Below are 20,078 nucleotides of genomic sequence, written 5' to 3' on the forward strand. Positions count from 1 at the left end.
TTTTACAATGAACGAATTCAGATAAATGACTGGCGCTTTCACAAACCGCCTTCGCAAATCTTATTGACTGATTTGCTACGCAAACGCGCGAAATAGGGGTCGAATTCACGAAACCTTTTCGCTGGTAAGTACTCTTTACCATTGGCTGGCCACCTTCTCTAATAATTTGCTCAGCATCAAGATTGGCTCGAATTTCGTCCTACGAACGATCGTAGCACAAAAGGTTTTTGTGAATACGGGCCCAGTTGTTCAACAGGTTTTAAAACATTCGCTTTCGCGCAAGCTAACAATCAGTAGAGTACGTCTCCTAGCCAAGCCAAACTTGTCGGATAGGAAGGAAATTAAGGGCATGGTTTCAACTGATTGCTGCCGATGTTTGTGCCGGAGAGGCTTTCGAGTGAGGACGTTGGGAAAAGCGTTTACAGAGCGCGCCTTTTGTTTTCGACGGTGCATGTGTGGCAGTAATGGCGAGTTCGATAAAGTGTTTCTCGTAAAATTGTAGGCCCGTTTTTACAATAAAGCTCTTACACTATAGTTGTTCCTAAGAGCAAATGCAAGCGAATCCTGACGGTGTGCGTATTATTATCGAAGGCGACCAGCCATAGGTAACGTTCACTTATGGAGGAAAGGCTTTGTAACTTTGTTCCTTGGACGCGTATTCCTAAAGCTTGTCGTTTGTAAGCTCTCTTTACCATTGGCCGGCCGCCTTACATAATAGTGTTGTCGAGCAATAATTCTAAAGCAAGAACAGTAACTTCGTTCGTTGGACGCGTATTCCTAAAGCTTGTCGTTTGTAAGTTCTCTTTACCATTGGCCGGCCGCCTTACATAATAGTGTTGTCGAGCAATAATTCTAAAGCAAGAACATTTTTGTGAATGCAGTCCCTGAAGGCCAGAATAATTGAAAAACCTGCAGTAATGTCCCCCTCATTACCGAAGCTTGTGTTTAAGAATGTGTTGGCAAAACATCATCACACCTGATTAAAAAAATGAAATTTAAAAATAAATAGGAAGGACAAGGTAACACGATGGCAGCGTCTTCCTACCAGACTTACGCGGAAAAAAGCCCTGCGGACCAAAGTTAGCAGTCAAAAAGAAAGAAGGAAGAAAAAGAAGAAAAAACAGCAAAATAATGCGCTTGTCTACCTCTCCGCGTTCTTTGTCTGGTTTCGCGCTGTTTAACAGGATGATGAGGGGACAATTGCTAGCATGCCTTTCTTTCTCTTTGAGATGATTGTATATTATTAAGTTGCTGATTAATATTTATACGCGATAAATACGTGACCCACATAATAATAATAACTATACTACTACTAAGAGTAATAAGATGGAGCACCAGCTCGCCGGCTTTCATGCATCTATACTGCAGGGCTTCAGGGGTCCAAGCCAAGATCTGATCGTGAGGCGCGCCGTGAAGAAGCTTCCGGATAAATGTTGTCCACCTGGGGTTATTTAACGTGCGCCTGAGGACACGCGAGCGTTTCGGCTCTTCGTCCCCGTCCGGGGTGTGGAACCCGTCCCGTGAAGCCCAGCAGCAGATCAACGCCACCACTGGGCTCCTCAAAGATGGTGCGGGCTTACCTTTGCACGTGGTGAGTAAGCCTATTTTAGGCGATAACATTAAAAAAAGACTGTCCAGAAAAACCTTAAAATTTGTGATTACAAAGCTGCAAGGAACCTTTGATTGCAATAGGAAATTCTTGCCGGTCCTTAGGAGTTGCATTTGATTAGATTGGCTTTGTTTATGCGTGATTATGACAGAAGATAGCCCAAAAGCTGTTAAGCAAATAGTCCAAAAGATAGGTGGTGCATAAATTATTTTAAAGAAGCAGCAAGCAGATAACCAGAACAATGTAAGTACATGTATGAGTGATCGATAGGTTCCGAGTGAGAGAAGGCAGATGGGTTTAGCAGAAAAACGGCAATCTGATATGCTCTACGCGAGGGGAACGAGGAGAGAGAAAGTAAAGGGAACGTGCGACGCGCATGGACGGACTGCGCCGCGTGCAATTAGAGGTGTTAACGTCTCAAAGCAAAACACGGGCTTTGAGTTGCGAAGGACTCCAGGTGAAGTTCGGCCACCCAGCGTTTTACAAGCTGCACCCAACGCTCGGTGCACGAGTGCTTTGCATTTCATAATGCAGCCACTGCATTGTACTCAAGTGCAGAACACCATTGGGTCACCTCGGCAGGTGTAAATATCGTCGGCTTGTGTAAATATCTTGCTGAAAATATATAGGTGTAAATATCTTGCTGAAAAGCTGCTTGCACTGGGCAGACTGGTGAATGCGCGAACGAGCGCCTGCGTCAGCACAACACTGGATGAAAGGAAACGCCCACCTCGCATCTCGCAGAACATTTCTTCAGTCGTTAAAGGGCACTCGTCCTGTGTCCTTCTAAGTTCGTGATGCCTGTATTATGCGTAGAGCCTGATTGCGCTCTAATATAGCGTATAATTTTGGCGTTCAGGAAACTGTCGCAGAAGCAATGCTGCTGGAAAACGCCAGGACTTCTTTGAAACGTACGCCCTTGAACGAAAATACCTCACCTATCAAAATGAAGATAATAAAAATTTTTTTTTGCTTTTTGCCTACGACTGACATGTCTATCTCACCTGATGTGGAGGCAAGCTCCATTGTTAAATCTTTATATCCTATCATGTAACAAAAGCAGAGATTGCCTCGAAAAAACGCGCGGCAAAATTGCCGCACGATCGGCAGCGGGGAAAGCAAACAGAAGCAAGGGCCCCTATACCGTAAAACTATTCCAATATGTTTTTATTCCAATCTCCTGACGTCACATTTGCGTAACCGTCGACGCAAGCATCGGGTGGTCACCCACAGGGCTGTCTCAACACACCAATTAAACGCTCTCCTCGTTCGTAGGTCACTTTTGTTTGCTTGAAAAAGGAATAACATTGCCTACACTGAGCAGCTTGTCTTATGTAATTGGCTCACAAGAGGTGAGGAGCAAGCTCAAGTGGAGAGGGATTCGATGGGGCCGAGCCACTGCACTGAAAATCGGTAGCCGGATTAAGAGAGTGGTGCTGGCGTCTGTGATTGGTCGGCTTTCCCTTAGTGAGCTTACGGTGGCTCATCGACAATCGCGGCGGCATGCAACGGAAGCTTAAGAATGACGCTAAAACGGATCCTCAGCAATGAAGAGTTGGCAGAACGAGGTCGTAAACATGTCGAAAGGGCCCGAGAACGTTACACGGCCACGCAAAAAGTTTTATTACACGCAAATAAGCCCATTCTCTCTGGCAGGTGCGAGTAGCCAGTGCCTGAGCGATCAGCGGCAGCCATATTTTATTCCTTTCGGAACGGGGCAGCCTGCGGCTATTCCGAAGAAAATTCAATATTGTTCGGCATATTAATGCATCTTCAACGCGTACACGTCACATTGACGCGGTGAGTTTTTGCGGCTTTGTGACGTCGCGTGACAGGTAGATGAAGTGGGTGCAGCCCGAAAACTTTTTACCAATAGCCGAGGGCTAACGGCGAAAAGGCGTCGAATAAGAAATAACTATCTTTGTTTTGTTCGGTCAAATTATGCATAATCAGTGTGTACACGTCATACCAGATGGGGAGCTATCGCGGTTTTTGCGACGTCGCGTGAAACAGGTGAAGTGGGGGTGGTTGAAAAATGTTTTTGACCAATCGCGGTGGGCTGATTGCAGAATTGAAATAGAAAAGTTCATAATAGTTTTACGTTATAGCGCCCCAAGTCTCGCTTTGGCGATTGGCTTTACCTTACCTTCCGAGTAGGTGTACGTACCGACTACCGTGAAATAACACATTGTAATTGGACGTGGTCGACTATCACAGCAACGTGCAGCTGACATGCACCTACCTGATTCAAAGCATGCGCAATGAGCAGCAAATGTAGACGGGATGTATAGCGAGCATCAGAGGAGAGACCCCGTTCAGTCCACAGAGAACTTGACCAACTGGACGCTGCAGCGGTTTTTCTTAGCACGCGTCTGTCCCCCTGTTTTAGCACATTTCTCTGCGGAACTTTCATCTATTGTCTTCTAAGCGGTAAGGTAACGGAGCTACTCGCAAGACAATGTGGACGACCGAGTGTTTGTTAAATTGCTGGAGAAATATTGTGCTTGTATGTGTCGCAGCAGCTGCCAGTATGGAGGCTCAAGATGCCGGGGGGAATTATACAGGAACTTTCCCAAATTTGCCCCGTCTAGCTTTGAAATGTCCCCGCCGAAATTTTTCTTCCTATAGAATATATTGCGCGATAAATCCAGGCAGCTGCAGGGACCGCGTCATATTAGCCCGTACGCGAAAGTATCTGTGCTTGAAACAGTCGCCGCGTTCGCTCTCAGCAACCCCATGCACCGAGGATGCTCTCAGGGTGGCTCGCCCGGGTCGCGAGCACGCAGGCCATACTCGAACGGATGTGGCGCTTCGGAGCAACGAGAGAGCTGCGAATGAAATATTGGCGCGCACGGATCGTGTGGGTAGCGCGACTGCATGCGCACACAGCGCGGACGCGCGTAAGCGAATTGTCCTTCGCCCTCGCCAAGGACGCGACCGTATCGGGCAGCTGGCTCTTTCATCATCTCCGAGGATGCCCTGTTCTGTGGACGCCTCCACTTCCTTTCGTCCGAGGCGAGCCGCCACGCCGTGCAGCTCTGTTGCGTTCAGCAGTATAGGAGCGCTACGGCGGAGGAGCTTCGCCGCACCAACTGATGACAACTTGATTGATTGATTCATCATCATCATCAGCCTGGTTACGCCAATGCAGGGCAAAGGCCTCTCCCATATTTCTCCAACTACCCCGGTCATGCACTAATTGTGGCCATGTTGTCCCTGCAAACTTCTTAATCTCATCCGCCCACCGAACTTTCTGCCGATCCCTGCTACGCTTCCCTTCCCTTGGAATCCAGTCCGTAACCCTTAATGACCATCGGTTATCTTCCCTCCTCATTACATGTCCTGCCCATGCCCCATTTCTTTTTCTTGATTTCAACTAAGATGCCATTAACTCGCGTTTGTTCCCTCACCCAATCTGCTCTTTTCTTATCCGTTAACGTTACACCTATCATTTGTCCCCTGAGTAACTAAGCAAAGCAATATCATCAGTGAATCGCAAATGACTAAGGTATTCTCGATTAACTCTTATCCTCAATTCTTCCTAATCCAGGTCTCTGAAAACGTCCTGTAAACACGCTGTGAATACCACGTGCCTCCTTTTCTCATTGCTTCATAGCGTGCGCCTTTCGTCGGATTAAACAGCTGCAGCGAGAGTTGCGGTCCCCTTTTCGGGCTTGGCTAAGCCACTAGCTCGAATGACGGAACGAGGAATTCGATGCAGGCACAAATGTAGCCGCCAGATCTCAAACAGCTCTCTCTACTGCCGCTGTGTACGAGGCATAAAACAAGCACATCCAGCTTTACACTGATGTTTCAATTGCCGAGGGCGGGCCTGCCGGATTATCGATCGTTCCTGCTAAAAATCAACACAATAAACTTTAAGATCTCCCGCAGAAAAACACCGACAGCTGCTATTCTTGGGGTTCTTCGAATAGCGCACTACGTTTGATTCGTGGGGAATCGCCCCCAAAAATGGAGTGTTTTCAGCGACTCCAAAAAGTTCTATATTGTTTACTTTCCGCCTTACGGCCGTGCACATGGGCCCTGCGAACAACTTGTTCTGGAACCTCTAGAGCTCCTTCAGCACCTCGTCGAGCAAAGGCACGATGTGACATTTGAGTAGCTCCCAAGGCACTGTGGCATAACGGGCCACGAGCATGCCGATGCAGCTGCTCGATTTGCTAACGAGGAGGGCGTGCAGGAACCCATCCCGCTGTTGAGAACAGATGCAGCAGCGAAACTTCCAGTAACGTCACCACAGAGTCCGGTCGGAACGTACAAAGTTTTCAGCGCAAGGGTCTGCATCGCCTTGGCGTCACCCTCCGACTCTGTCCTCCATCTGTAACGTCCGAGACTCCACACATACTTTGTCTACAGTGGCTTGGCGTCGCTTTCACAAAATAATTTGCTTTCCGCATCGGAGCACTGCTGCGTGTGACCAGTGCGGCAGTGAGGAATGCTGTAATGCAGTGAATTGGGCTTGTTGGTATGACATCGTGAGGCTCATAGCTCGAGAAAAGACGTCTTCCTTTTGTTCTTGTCTTTTCACGCGCTATAAGCCTCACGAAGGCAGTGAAGAAACTATATCGAACATGCTCCCTGCCCCCATCCTGGCTACAGCAGACACGAAGAGCCAGTAGTGGCGGCGACGGCTCGTCCCGATGAACGGCCGCTCTCGGTGTCCTGAAATGCGGGCCTATTGGGTTGCCACACCAGCAGTCGGTCAGGCTCTATTCAAGTTTGTACGTTCGAGTGGCCTGTTAGAGAGACTGACACTGTAAGCCGTTCCTCAACCCCTCTGTTTATTTTTCGTGTTTGCTTTCTTTCTGTGCTATTCCGTCCTCCTTGCTTTTAACCCAGAGTAGGGCAGCAAACCAAAAGTTACTTTTCTGATTTGCATGCCAGCCTTTCCCATCTAATTTATCTCTTTCTGTCTCTTAGCGAAAGCGGCCGGTCAGCAGCAAAGTTCACTTACGAACAAAGAACTCCATGAATTCGGCGCCAGATTTCTGGCTTCAGTGAAGCGCGCCCCTTTCCTTTTTGTGTGTGCGTGTGTAAAAAATAAATTCTGGATGTTACGGCGCAAAATGCAAAGCCTGATAATCAGGAGCGCCGTAAAGTGGAAGAGCGCGAAATAATTTTGAACAGCTATCATGTCTTAACGTGAACCCAATGCCCGGTACAGAGCGTCTTTGCATTCCGCCCCCATCGGAATGCGACCGCCGCGGCCGGGATCGTACCCGCGACTTCGTGTTCAGCAGCGCAACGCCGTAACCACGGAGCTGCCGCTTCTGTGGTATACATTCATTGGGCGCTCTAACGTAAAGCTATTCCAAACTTTTTTTTATTCTAATTCTGCAGTCAGCACTCCACGATTGGTGAAAACATTTTTGCGCCACCCCCACTTCGCATGTCTGTCACCCGGCGTCAGAAAACCGCGATAGCTCCCTAACTTATATGACGTGTGCACACTGATTATGCACGAATAGAGGGAAGAAAAGAAAAATAATTCGTTGTGATTCAGTGGCTTTTCGCCTCTGCTATTTGTAAAAAGCTTTTGCGTTGCGCCCACTTCGCCTGTCTGTAACGCGATGTCACAAAACCGCGAAGACTGACCGCGCCAATGTGAAATCTACGCGTTAACCCCACTTGTGATCGTCTTCGTTGGCGCTGTTCCTTCGTAATTCATGTACGCGTTAAACATGCATTAACATGCCGAAAAAAATTAATTTTTTTTCCGAATAGACGGAGACTGTCCCGTTTCGAAAGGAGTAGAAGATGGCTGCCCACCGATCGATCAGGCACTGGCTGTTCGCACCTTCCGGGGAGCATGGATTTATTTGTGTATAATAAACTTCTTGCGTGGCAGTATACAATATTGAGCCCTTTCGGCGTGAATAAGATATCGCTCTGCCAACTCTTTGCTGAGGATCCGTTTAGCGGCATTCTTAGCCTTCCGTTGCACGCCACCGCGATTTTCGACCAAGCACCCCAAGGCAAGTAAGGGAAAGCGGACCAATCGCAGGAGACGGCACCGCCCTCCTCATCCGGTTATCTATTTTCGTTGCGCTGGCTCGTCTCAATCGAAATCCTCTCCACTTGAGCGTGCTCCTCGTTTCTTGTCAGCCAATCGGATAAGAAAAAGAGCTGAATGTAGGCAATGTTATTCGTTTTGAAAGCAAACAAAAGTTACCTTCTATAAACGAGGAGAGCGTTTGATTGGTCTGTTCAGACAACCCTGCGGGTGACCGCCCGATGCTTGCGTCGGAGGTTACGTAAATTTTACGTCAGGAGATTGGAATAAAAACAGATGGGAGTAGTTCTATGTTATAGGGCCCCTTGTATATACACATATGGACGTCTGTTTTCCCAGGATGTGTAAATTGTATGCCTGTGGTATACAATTTAGAGATCACGCCTAATGTGTGGTTGTAAATTGGGTAGTGGAGACTGACAGCAGCGTGCTTCAAGGAGTGAGGAAAACATCATACGACGACTCTTGCGCTAGTTCTCCACACAGGCGGAAAGTTTAACTTTTTCCAGGGGGCGAGGTGTGAGGGCCAGAGCAGCTTTCTAAAACACACACACACACACACACACACACACACACACACACACACACACACACACACACACACACACACACACACACACACACACACACACACACACAAACACACACACACACACACACACACACACACGCATATATATATATATATATATATATATATATATATATATATATATATATATATATATATATATATATATATATATATATATATATATATATATATATATATACGCGAAATATAAAAAAAAAGCCACGTGACCGAGGGTTTGCGCAATGGTATTTGCTTTCAAGCGTGCGTTCGGTCAACAAGGTCGGCTGCATCGTGACTGGCGATGAGGAAGCGGCAGGACGTTGTTTATCTCATCGGCAGCGCTCGGCCAGCAGCATGCACTGGCGCCGTCATCGGACGAGGGCCGACCTTGTTCACCGAACGCACGCTTGAGAGCAGCACAATAGCACTGCGCAAACCCTCGGTCACGTGGCTTTTTTTTTCATATTTCGCGGGATTTCTTTGCAACCCGGAAGAAAGGACTACGTGAGACTTAAAGTAAACAACTGGATCGGTGGTTTCTGAAGGTGCTCTACAAATCTGCGTATCATACTTGGTGTCCTCAGCCAATAATTAAAAAGTTGCGCAATTAAACTTAATAAATTAGTGAGGGATGGTGAAAGCGAAAAATTGAGTAATATAGGCTATTGCGAATAGTATGCGTTCGTTTCAATTCGCTTCCGACGAGCCTTTCATTTTTACATTCTTGGCTCAAGTTATGTGGGACACCTTGTACGTGTATATATATATATATATATATATATATATATATATATATATATATATATATATATATATATATATATATATATATATATATATAACCTTTAGTAACAGTTGTATTTGAGGAGACTTCGTGCGACCTCAAAGAATTGTTCACTGAAGTGACGGCCTTATATGTATATACAAGATCTCATAGTAGGAGACGGTTCAGTTTCACAGCCGGAGTCGTCTCGCACCACCAAGAATCTGGCGTCTCTCCGTGATGTAACCTTCCATCTTGTTATTGTCGGATACTTCGCTGCCACCAATACTGCATCGTCTTCCCGGAGAAACTGCAGCCTCTCTCTCTCTCTTCATTTTCTGTGAATCCGAGTATAAACGCTGCTGCGCATGACTGCTGTTGATTCTGATTTTGAGTGAATCTGACTCGGCCTCATTTCGGTTATTGAGTGAATTATACAGGGTGTCCCAACTATCATGCACCCAGACCTAAAAAAGGACAATTGCTTTACTCGGATAAAACCTACTGCATATTGTTTCCAGTACAGTGGAGTAGGTGGCAGTAATTTTCTTATTACTGAGATTTAATTTGGTAATTCTAATTAATTATCTAACTCGAGAAATACTGTCATAATTATCAAAGTGTCAATGAGGCATTTGTAGGCGCGCCCAAATGACGTCAAACTGCGGTGTTTTGAGCGACGTACTAATTGCGTAAGTTTTATTCGGACCGGTAAAGAAACCCCAAGAAAAATGAAAAATATCACGTGACTGCCCTCTCATCCGTATCCATAAAGCGGCGCCTTGAAATAAGCTGATTGAAAACAACTGCATCGCCTGTTTTCAAACCCGAAAAGACAGCGCATTCCCTTGACAATGGCACGAAAGGAGCACCCACAGCAGGTTTCGCGGTTTTGCAGCTATTCCTTCCTCTCATTTCTACGTCACACTTAGTATTCGTCTCTCAAGGCCGACTGATCACATCTACAACAAAAACCGCGTGATAACGGGGCTGAAACGCCGCTTTGATGACGCACGAAACGCGAAAAGCAATGCAATAGGCACGCAATGTTTCGAAATCCCGCCTTTGCTCCCACCACATCGCAAGAGTGTGCGCGCTTGTTTGCTTTTGTTTGCTTTTGCTTTTGTGCTTGAACGGCCAACGCATTTCTCCGAAAAGTTCGGGAATTAACATCTCGACACTGATGTCATCCTGAGAATTCGTTCCAAGTGGCCTTGCGAACTCCACGGCTAGAATTCGTAAATTGCAATATGGGCCATAGGTTAATTAGTTAGAAAGTTAATTAATAAATTTGTGTTAATTGGTCGATTATCCATTTCATTTCTTGTGCAAGTAATGTCCGCCTCTTCGATTTGACCAGCCCATCAACTAGAATTGAGCTACCTGCCAAAGGAAAGCATTAAAAATTTTTGAAAGCATTTCTTGAAACATACTGTATATTTGCGGCCTTCCTCTTGTTGCCATTTGCAGCTCCCAAGGCAAGGATCATGTTTTACTTCTTATCATTAGAGAAAGACACGGCGACTGGGACGAAACAAACGCACCTTTAAACCTTTGCACTGGCGTTGTCACTTCGCTTTTGTGGTGATAGGTTTTGCTGCAAAAACAGAAAAAAAAACATCCGTCCACTTTATGTACGCTAAGACGACAGCTATCACAGCTTGTTTCCAACTAACACCAAACACGACGTGTTACTTCAGGTGGGAAGCGGCAGATAAGGAACTAGCTCGATCACGATCTTTTTTTATTTCCTTTATTTCGTTCTGGCTAACTCACAGGGAGCTTGTTCGAGGGCACTGCTTTATGAGCGCAGCGGCGTGATATTTTTCATATTTCGCGGGCTGTATTTATCAGTCGGAAAAATAAGTGCGCAGTTAGCACGTCGCTGAAGGTACCGCAGTTACATGTCCCTTGGCTGCACCTACAAATGCCTCATTGACACTTTGATAATTAGGATAGTACGCCTCGAGTTAAATAAATTATTGCAATTACCCAATGAAATATTAATAATGAAAAAATTGCTGGCAGCTACCCAATATGCACAAGAAACAGTATGCACTAGGTTTTCTCCGAGTAACGCAATTGCTCTTAAAAAAGAAAAAAAAACTGGGTGCATGGTAGTTAATTGGGACACCCTCTATATATTTATGACCTAGGCGTGCAAGTGACGATGTTTCCATCCCTAATAAATGTAAATTATTAGAAGAGCTTTTATTGTTTTTTCATGAGTCGTTTTTTCATGAGTCGAAAGAGAAGCAACACTGAGACGCATCTCATTCACGTACATTTCACACGCCTTTGATAAAAGACTCTGCTGAAGGGGTCACTGAAGTCTGCAGAATCTTTACAGGGTCAGGAAAGCACGCAAACCAATTCGAAGCGAGGTGAATATACAGCAACATATTCGCTAGGAATAGGCTATCCGTACCTTTAGAAATAATTTTTAATTGGCTAGGTCATTATTTTTCAAAAATATAACAAAGTTCGTCCTGTGCGTATATTTAAATATATTGTATATGTGCGTGGTGCTTACAGTGGAAATTTAAAACAATGTTAAAGTGAGAAAATAATTCGGATGAGGTAGGCGACGCTGGTGCTTCTAACGCGCTTCTCCTCCTATTATGAAAATTTCCTCCTATTATGAAAATAAAGCGAAAGCATGAATTAAAAGCCGTGCACGTCCGCGCCAACAATGATGCAGTAAGCTATTAGGCACAATACAATTTTAAATGAAAAGGTCGAGGCAAACCAAAAGAAACTTCAAATGATGCTTGTGACAGAAACCTGGTAATGACATGTTGGGTGTATGTGTGGGGCTTCGGCACGGCCCCGCTCGGGCCCCGGAGCGGCCCCCGTAGTCAGCGCCTACGGTTCCCCACGAGACGCCTATTATGCCGCGACACTGTGTCAAACCATAGCGGGTGTTTGCATGCGGGTCGGGCAAGCCAGCGCTGTTGCGATCCTTTCCGTCGAGAGCCTTCGTTGTTTGTTGGCACCTTCGTGTGGGGAAGGTTTACCGACGTGTGCTTTCTTGACGCCTAATACGTTATTTAATTATGCGCAGCCTCTGCGCGCAATTATGGCCGCGCTGCTGTAGCGCCCTTCTTCACCCTGCGGAGCCGTTCCGGTCTGGCCGCTGCTGACAGCGCTGGTTGCGCGAACCCGGGCGTCGCTTGAACGCGATCGATGCCCTGGCATTGCGGGAGAGCACCGGTGCGTTTCCCTTTCAATCAGGTCAGCTGCACGCATTCCCGCTGGTAGAAAGCGTGTGAAGGAGTATACTGTGGGCGCGTTTCATAATTGGAGCCAGCTGGTCCTTGGCTGCCTTCTTTGGCTGGTTTGTTTTCCTTGGGTTAGCAGCGGAGAACGAAAATTCTAATTTTGGCGCGCCTACGCGTCGCCAACAGACTGTAGACTGTTGCGGTCGCTGAAGGAGTGAAGTTAGTAATTAAGACTGGCGCAACTATAGCTATGCGAGTACTCGTTCTGCCGCTGCAGCTTGTTCTTTTCAAGAATCAGTGTAAAAAATTTGCACCTTATTCAAAGATCGACTTTTTTTCATAAGAAAAATGTTGCTGGCGAGAACGGTGATTTCAAATATAATTGTGTCATAGCACGTTGATGAAACCATGGTGCCTGTACGCGTCTACTTTACTTTTTTTTGTGAAGCTCGTCCTGCCGCGTAGATGTTTATTTAAAAAAAGCGTCGAGGCCTTCCTAATGCTGAAATTGCTGTAGTAGATTAGTGAATTGATCATCCATAACTCGGCAACTGTCTGCCTGATCTTCTCGTACCTTGGCAGCTGTTAGTATCCTTTCTCGAGCAGCCGTCGTTGCTGGACAGAATGTGATCATTATGTGCAATATGTATGTCTGTTTGTAATGTTTAAACTATATGATTTTTGCTCCCTCAACACCAACTAATATTTTATAAGATCTGTAACTGCGTACTGACACTTTATCTGTAACTGTTTTTGTTTCTCGTTTTCTTTAGCCCTTCTGTTTTGCCCTACAATAGTCCCCATTGGGATTGGCAGTATGAAATAAATAAATAAATAAATAAATAAATAAATAAATAAATAAATAAATAAATAAATAGCTATAGTAAATGTTAGCTGCGTAGAGCAGAATAATTACGGTGGTTCACCGAGTCTTCAAGTTTTGCACCCATGACCTAGCTGACGGGAGACATAGGAATCGTCTGTATTCTCCGTAGAGAAACCTCCTCCAGCCAAGAAAGATGACGAGCGAAGGAGCAAGCATGCGGAGGTGTTTCTAGGCGCGTGCGTCCTGGCAGGAAAGTAACGTTCGACCTGAAAGAATACAGCCGTTGCCGGAGAGGAGGGCATCTGATGTAACGTCTGGTGCCGAATTACAGCGCGCATTTACGTCCGCTAGATCGTTGCACTGTTTCCTACCGTGTACCTGCACCTAAATGTTGTACAAGGACAGTGAATGGGGATGACCTGTGAAGGTTGTGAATATTTTAGAAATTTCGTGGTGGCTCGTAATCTTTCCTGAGGTGCACTGAGGGAGTCATTATTAATGTTGCCTTCCCTAATGCTATTCAGCCCATCGGCGGCTTTGATTGCACCACGCACGGCTCGCAGCTCAAGTAGCGAGGCATTCTGATTTTCTGTTGTGCGGCGTCGAGTGTCTTTCATTTCATGCTGCGTTGGACTGACGGAAGCGACTGGACCTGCGTCAGCAGCCGCGCCTGTGCACACAATGCAGTGTCCTCGAGTAACACTCGCCTGTGGTGCTGTGGAAAGTTTATCACGTCGCCGAAGCTTTGCCATCACGATCGTTTCAATGCTTACACACCGAGCAGGGATCGGACACTTAGGGCTGACTGTATAGCGCTGACGTGGGACCAATTTGCATAAGGAAGTGAACAACGCAAGCATAATCTATCTGAGCAGCATTACCATGTGCACATAAGAGCAGCGTGAAGGATTCTCTATACAACGGCCCTGTTAGTGTTTCATTTGGACTGAGATATCGCCGTCATCATAACCCCCTTGTTGTCATTGTTTCTGTTGCTGTTGGTGTTATTATTATTATTATTATTATTATTATTATCATTATTAATATTATGTTCACACTAAAGCTCACAAGACAGTACTTGAAGCATGCAGTACAAGCAGTACAGGTCACTTTGTAAAGAACTTCATGAACGTGAATACTCAAACTATATAACAAAGTTGAAAACTCTACTCATAGCAGTACAACATTCTAAAGATACGTGTGCTCTAAATCCAGCAGAAATATGGAAGATGATATTCAGGATAACGTATTAGAACGACAAAAAGCAGAGCTAGTTGGTAAGGATTCATCGAATTCGGTGAATTCAGGATAACAATGGCCAGGTTATTTGTGAAACTGCCATGTTGTTGCTCTGCCAGCACACTGCGTCAGATAACACGAAGGACAAGCAAGGAGACCGAGAATCACAAAACGCACTAATGACTGAAAATTATTTTTTTGATCGCACAGAATAAATGCCGGCTGACAAACAATTAACGCAATATACGCCTCAGCACAAGTACAAAAAATAAAAAATAAAGATACAAACGTACGGCCGGTTCACGCTACATCACGATAGGAAGCAGACACCCTTCTCCGAAACATAACAGAGGGCATGCTGAAACATGATTCCCCCAGCCTTTGTATCTCTAGAGCTTTCATAATTTCTCTTGTCGGCCGAACGGCAAATCTCCACAGAACGCTAGCCTCTTCGAACAAAGGTGTGCAACTGCAGCTTTCAGACTGCAAATTTCATGTCCAGACATTGCTTTTGTTGGGTTGTACCTATGCTCTTTCAATCTCTTGTTCAAGCATCTGCCAGTTTGGCCTGCGTATGTCACGCCGAATGACCAAGAAACCGCGTGCACTAGATTTTCTTCACAGCGCACAAACCTGCTATGATGTTACTTTGTGCACTGAGCATTGTTCCTCTCTTTTTATTGCCTGCCCCAATTTCGCAAACTAAACCAGGGCGGAAAAAATCACCATAACGCCGGTCCTTTTACCCACTTTTTTCAGGTTATGCGAAACGGTATGAATGTAGGGAACATTGCGGATACATTTTCAAAATTCTGTGGCCGAGCACAGCCAGCGTTGATAGGTTTTTCTGAGTTGCCTGAAATAGTTTTCTGTGACAGAGAGACGTAACGGCCCGCAGATACCCTGCTTCAGAAAGGCAACGGGCTTCTTCAAAACTGCTTTGTCAGCGGTGAACGCACTACTACTTCATAGCGTTGTCAAAATACGAGTTTACAATGCTGCGCTTTACAAGCTTAGGATGGCAGAATTTAAGCTACGAGATTGGTTTGTTAGCTCTAATGGGCCTGCGTGGATGAAAAATACAAACCTAAATAAAGGAAACGTAAAATAATAAAATGAGATCTACCGGGAGCTCGCGAGTCACAACTAAAGGTGCTAAGCACTGTCAACAATCTGATATACCGTCGGAAGACTGCTTGAACAAGTCTTCCCCGTCACCATAACAAGAGCACCAAGAAATAATCCACAAATGTAAAAACTCACAACACTTGCATAGGTACCAAGCACTGCTACAACACTTTGTCTAGCTTCGCTAAAAAAATGTCGCTCAAAATCATAGCAGCACTGGGGCCCTATAACGTAAAACTATTCCAATATGTTTCTATTCCAATCTCCTGACGTCAAATTTGCGTAACCACCGACGCAAGCACCGGGCGGTCACCCACAGGTTCGTCTGTACAGACCAATCAAACACTATCCTCGTTCATAGGAGGTCACTTTTGTTTGCTTGAAAAACGAATAACATTGCCTACGCTGAGCGGCTTGTCGTATCTAATTGGCTGACATGAGGCGAGGAGAACGCTCAAGTGGAGAGGGATCCGCTGGGGCAGAGCCAGTGCACTGAAAATCGATAATCGGATGAAGAGGGTGGTGCCGGCGTCTGCGATTGGTCGGCTTTCCCTTACTTAGCTTGTGGTGGCTGGTCGAAAATCGCGGCGGCATGCAACGGAAGCTTAAGAATGACCCTAAAACTAACCCTCAGCAAAGAAGAGTTGGCAGAATGAGGTGGTAAACGTGCCGAAAGTGCTCGAAAACGTTACACGGCCACGTAAGAAGTTTTATTATACGCAAATACACCCATGCTCTCCGGCAGGTGCGAGTAGCCAGCGTCTCAGCGATCGGCGGCAGCCATCTTTGATTCCTTTCGGAATGGGGCAGCTTGCGGCTATTCCGAAGAAAATTCAGTTTTGTTCGGCATATTAATGCATCTTTAACGCGTACACGTCACTTTGACGCGGTGAGTTCTTGCGGTTTTGTGACGTCGCGTGAGAAGCAAGTGAAGTGGGTGCAGCCCGAAAACTTTTGACCAATAGCCGAGGGCTATCGGCGAAAAGTCGTCGAATCAGAAATAACTATTTTTATTTTGTTCGGTCAAATCATGCATAATCATTGTGTACACGCCGTATCAGATGGGAAGCTATCGCTATTTTGGCACGTCGCGTGACATACAGGTGAAGTGGGGTTGGCCCAAAAAAGCGTTTGACCAATCACGGAGGGCTGATTGCAGAATTGGAATAGAAAAGTTTGGAAGATCTTTACGTTATAGCACCCCTGTCATCACCACGGATAAGCATCATACATTGCCTTCATCCTCGTGACATCGCTACGTTGATGTCTTACACTCTGCATGGGATGATTGACTTGCTGTTTGCACTTCGGAATATATTGTGAGTGGCACAGTGCTTAAACATAAATGTTGAATGAGATTAAGGTTGTGACCTTTGAGGTGGATAAAGGTAAACATTGGTTGAGGTCGTAGAGGTATGATGCATGTGGTCTCACTAAACAAAAATGTACAGATCGCCCATGTATCTACAAGATTTAATATTCACCGCTGACTGAAGCTTGAACTCACATTAATTGCAACATGTGCTTTGGGTGTGCGCAATTTTTTTTCTTGGCAATAACAAAGGTTGCGGCTTTCGGGTCCCTTAATTCGTGCTTACAACGTGCAATATCAGAAATGTAATTTGTGGTGAAGTGTATCAGGCAAGAAGCAACAAAACCCATTTAACCAACGCAAAATCTCTCATGCAGTACTCATTGAGTGGCTTCCTTTTCTTTGCAGTGCACATCCTGTGCCGCTACCAAAAGGCGCTCTCTGTTACTGCAGCCGTGGCACGGTTATACGACCACTGACAGCACTCAAAGACGGATGGTCTGTGTCCCACGGCATCCTCTCAAGAGACCGAAATCATGAGTGTGCTGCGAATGTCGCATGCATGCCGAACTATGCTCAAGGTGCGAATATTTACGTCGCCGCAGGCGGGTCTTGATTCGATAGAATGCCGCCATCGTATTTTTTTTTGCCGTCGGTAGAGCGAACACTGGTTTACGGGCATGCATTGAATTGTATATCTCGGGGTGTAGCTGTATTGAAAAACTGTCAGTGTACCAGAAATCAGACATAGGATTGAAATCAGTGGACGCACATTCCAGAGGCCATCAATACGCCCACGTTATAAAAGCCGCGTATAACAGAAGCCAGGTTTTCGCCCAACCTCGGGCACTGCATCCTTTTTCTCGCAGCCACGTTGCCAGGAGGGTCACTGTGACAGATGACTTGCAGCGCTGGCTGCCGTCTCGTCGTGTGAAAGAACACACCGGAAAGCTGGTGGCAGATCTAGAGAATATTGCGCATGTGTCTCTGTAACATACTTCCTCTGAAAGCGAAAGCACGCGATGAGGCCCTGTTTATCCTTGCCCCTGACATACAGCAGATGGCAAAGAAAATTGGGTTGCGATTTGATGCACAAGACCCGGCAAACATTCAACTTTCATCTCAATAGAGATGGCTGCTGCTGTTGGGCTGGACTATATCTGCGTAAGTTCGCATAAATGCGTACAGTATCTGCCTAAGAGTCTGGCCAACGCCTGTGCAAAGAAAAGGCGCGAAAACTGGAGACATGGTGTCAGGCTGAAATATCCACTCGAATCTCCGAGTCGGCGAAGCACAAATGAGTCCGACATACAGCCCATAGGCGATCAGTCATGGGAAAAATATGAAAATTCAGCCGCCGGCATCGGAGACGGAATTTAAGCCGCGTATTTTTCTCCTTCGTTCCACAGTTCACGTCCCTGCCAGAGGGCATCCTCGCAGGAGAACGTTTGCTTAAAGAACGACGGCTTCGTAGTTACATAACGGACGCCCACAAGCTATGTGTTTATACTTTTGGACATGTAATGCTCATTCAGAATTTTCATGGGAACATGATACTGCAAATAACGTATCACGTGCAGCCTCGATAGAATGAGCGCGATGACAAAATCCGGGAAATAGAGACATTAGCTGGTAAGGTTGGGTGGGAACTCCTAATCAGAGACGAAATACTCACGCTGCGGCATAACAGAAAACAGCAGAAGAAGGATGTCGCAGTGAGTGAGTGAGTGAGTGAAGTAACTTCATTTCGGTCCAGAGAAGACGCAGGGGAGACCCCGCGCCACCCGGCTAGTCCCACGTAGGGACCGCCAAGCCGAGCTTGACGATCGCGGGCACTCCGACGGCCAGGGTTTGGTCGTTGAGTTCGCGGCTGCCCTAGAGCGCAGCCCACCTATCCTCGCTGAAGGAGCCGATGGCTTCACACTCCCACAACACATGGTCCAATGTTGCCCTTAGTCCACAGGCAGGGCAGTCCGCACTAGGATATCTTTCAGGGTATATGGCATGAAAAACCGCGAGGTTAGGGTACGCACGGGCTTGTAAAAGTCGAAGAGTAACCGCCCGCGTCCTGCATAAGGTGGGGTGCGGCAGGGGGAATACCCGTCTTGACAGATAGTAGTGTGTGGTGATTTCATTAAACGTAAGCAAAGGTTCCCCGCGGGGCTGGGGGACTGCTGAGGCGGCGCAGTCAGTGAGTCCTCGCGCGGCCTCGTGTGAGGGTTAGAGGGAGAACCCTCAATCGACCCCAAGTGAGCGGGAAACCAAATGGGAGAATGCGGAGAGATACTTTTGGTGCTTTGGAGAATGCGGAGGGCGTGGGGGGAGACCATACCGGTTTGATAGGCCTTAATGGCTGCGTTGGAATCATTATATATTGCCTCTCTGCGACTATCGAGCACAGCCAGCGCGATTGCAACCTGTTCGGCTACCACGGGCCTCGAAGTGCGTACCATAGCGCAGCAAGTGAGCCTTGAATCGGAGTCTACGATGGAGACGGCGAATGCCTGTTGTTGGACATATGCCGCGGCATCCACGAAGCTTGCCTCAATGTGGTTATTGCGGACATGCTCGAGTAGAGCTGTACCCCTGGCCCGACGTCTGTCGACGTTGTTTGCGGAGTGCATATTGCGAGGAAGGGGCGCGATGTGCAGTTGAGACCTGATGCCGCTGGGAATCCGCACGGCGTCAGGGCACTGCTCGACAGGATTGAGGCCCATCTCGTCGGGTATCTTGCGGTCCGTCGGGGTGCCGGATAGCCTGAGCAGCTGTGAGTACTCTTGTGCCTCGATAATCTCTTCGAGCGTGTTGTGGACTCCAAGCTTCAACAGGTTTTCGGTGTTGGTGCTTGCAGGCAAGCCAAGGGCAAGCTTAAAAACCTTTCTGATGAGTGAATTGAGCTTGTTCCTCACTGCCACATGCCAATTATGCATCGCCGCCGAGTATGAAAGGTGGCAGAGAACAAAAGCATGTATAATGCGAATGAGATTGTCTTCCTTGATTCCACGGTGCCTGTTGGCGATCCGCCGAATGAGGCCGAGAGCGCTCTCTGTCCTGGCGGTGATTTTTCTGAGTGCGATTCCATTGGAACTGTTAGACTCGATATACATCCCCAATATTCGGAGCGAGTCCACCCTGGGCATCGGAGACCCGTCACCAGTGAAAAGCCGTATTTCGCTTTCGGACGCCGGTTTCCAATCACGATGGCCGCCGCCTCTGGGTCTTTTCTTGTAGAGAAGTAGCTCAGATTTTGATGGAGAACATCTGAGCCCAGTGGGGCGGAGGAAGCGCTCGGTCGCATCGATGGCGCTCTGCATGGTGGCTTCAACTTGGCCGTCGCTCCCGCCGACGCACCAGATGGTGATGTCATCTGCG

This window comes from Dermacentor variabilis, unplaced genomic scaffold (genome assembly GCF_050947875.1).
Source record: "Dermacentor variabilis isolate Ectoservices unplaced genomic scaffold, ASM5094787v1 scaffold_12, whole genome shotgun sequence".
In the NCBI taxonomy this organism is placed as follows: domain Eukaryota; kingdom Metazoa; phylum Arthropoda; class Arachnida; order Ixodida; family Ixodidae; genus Dermacentor; species Dermacentor variabilis.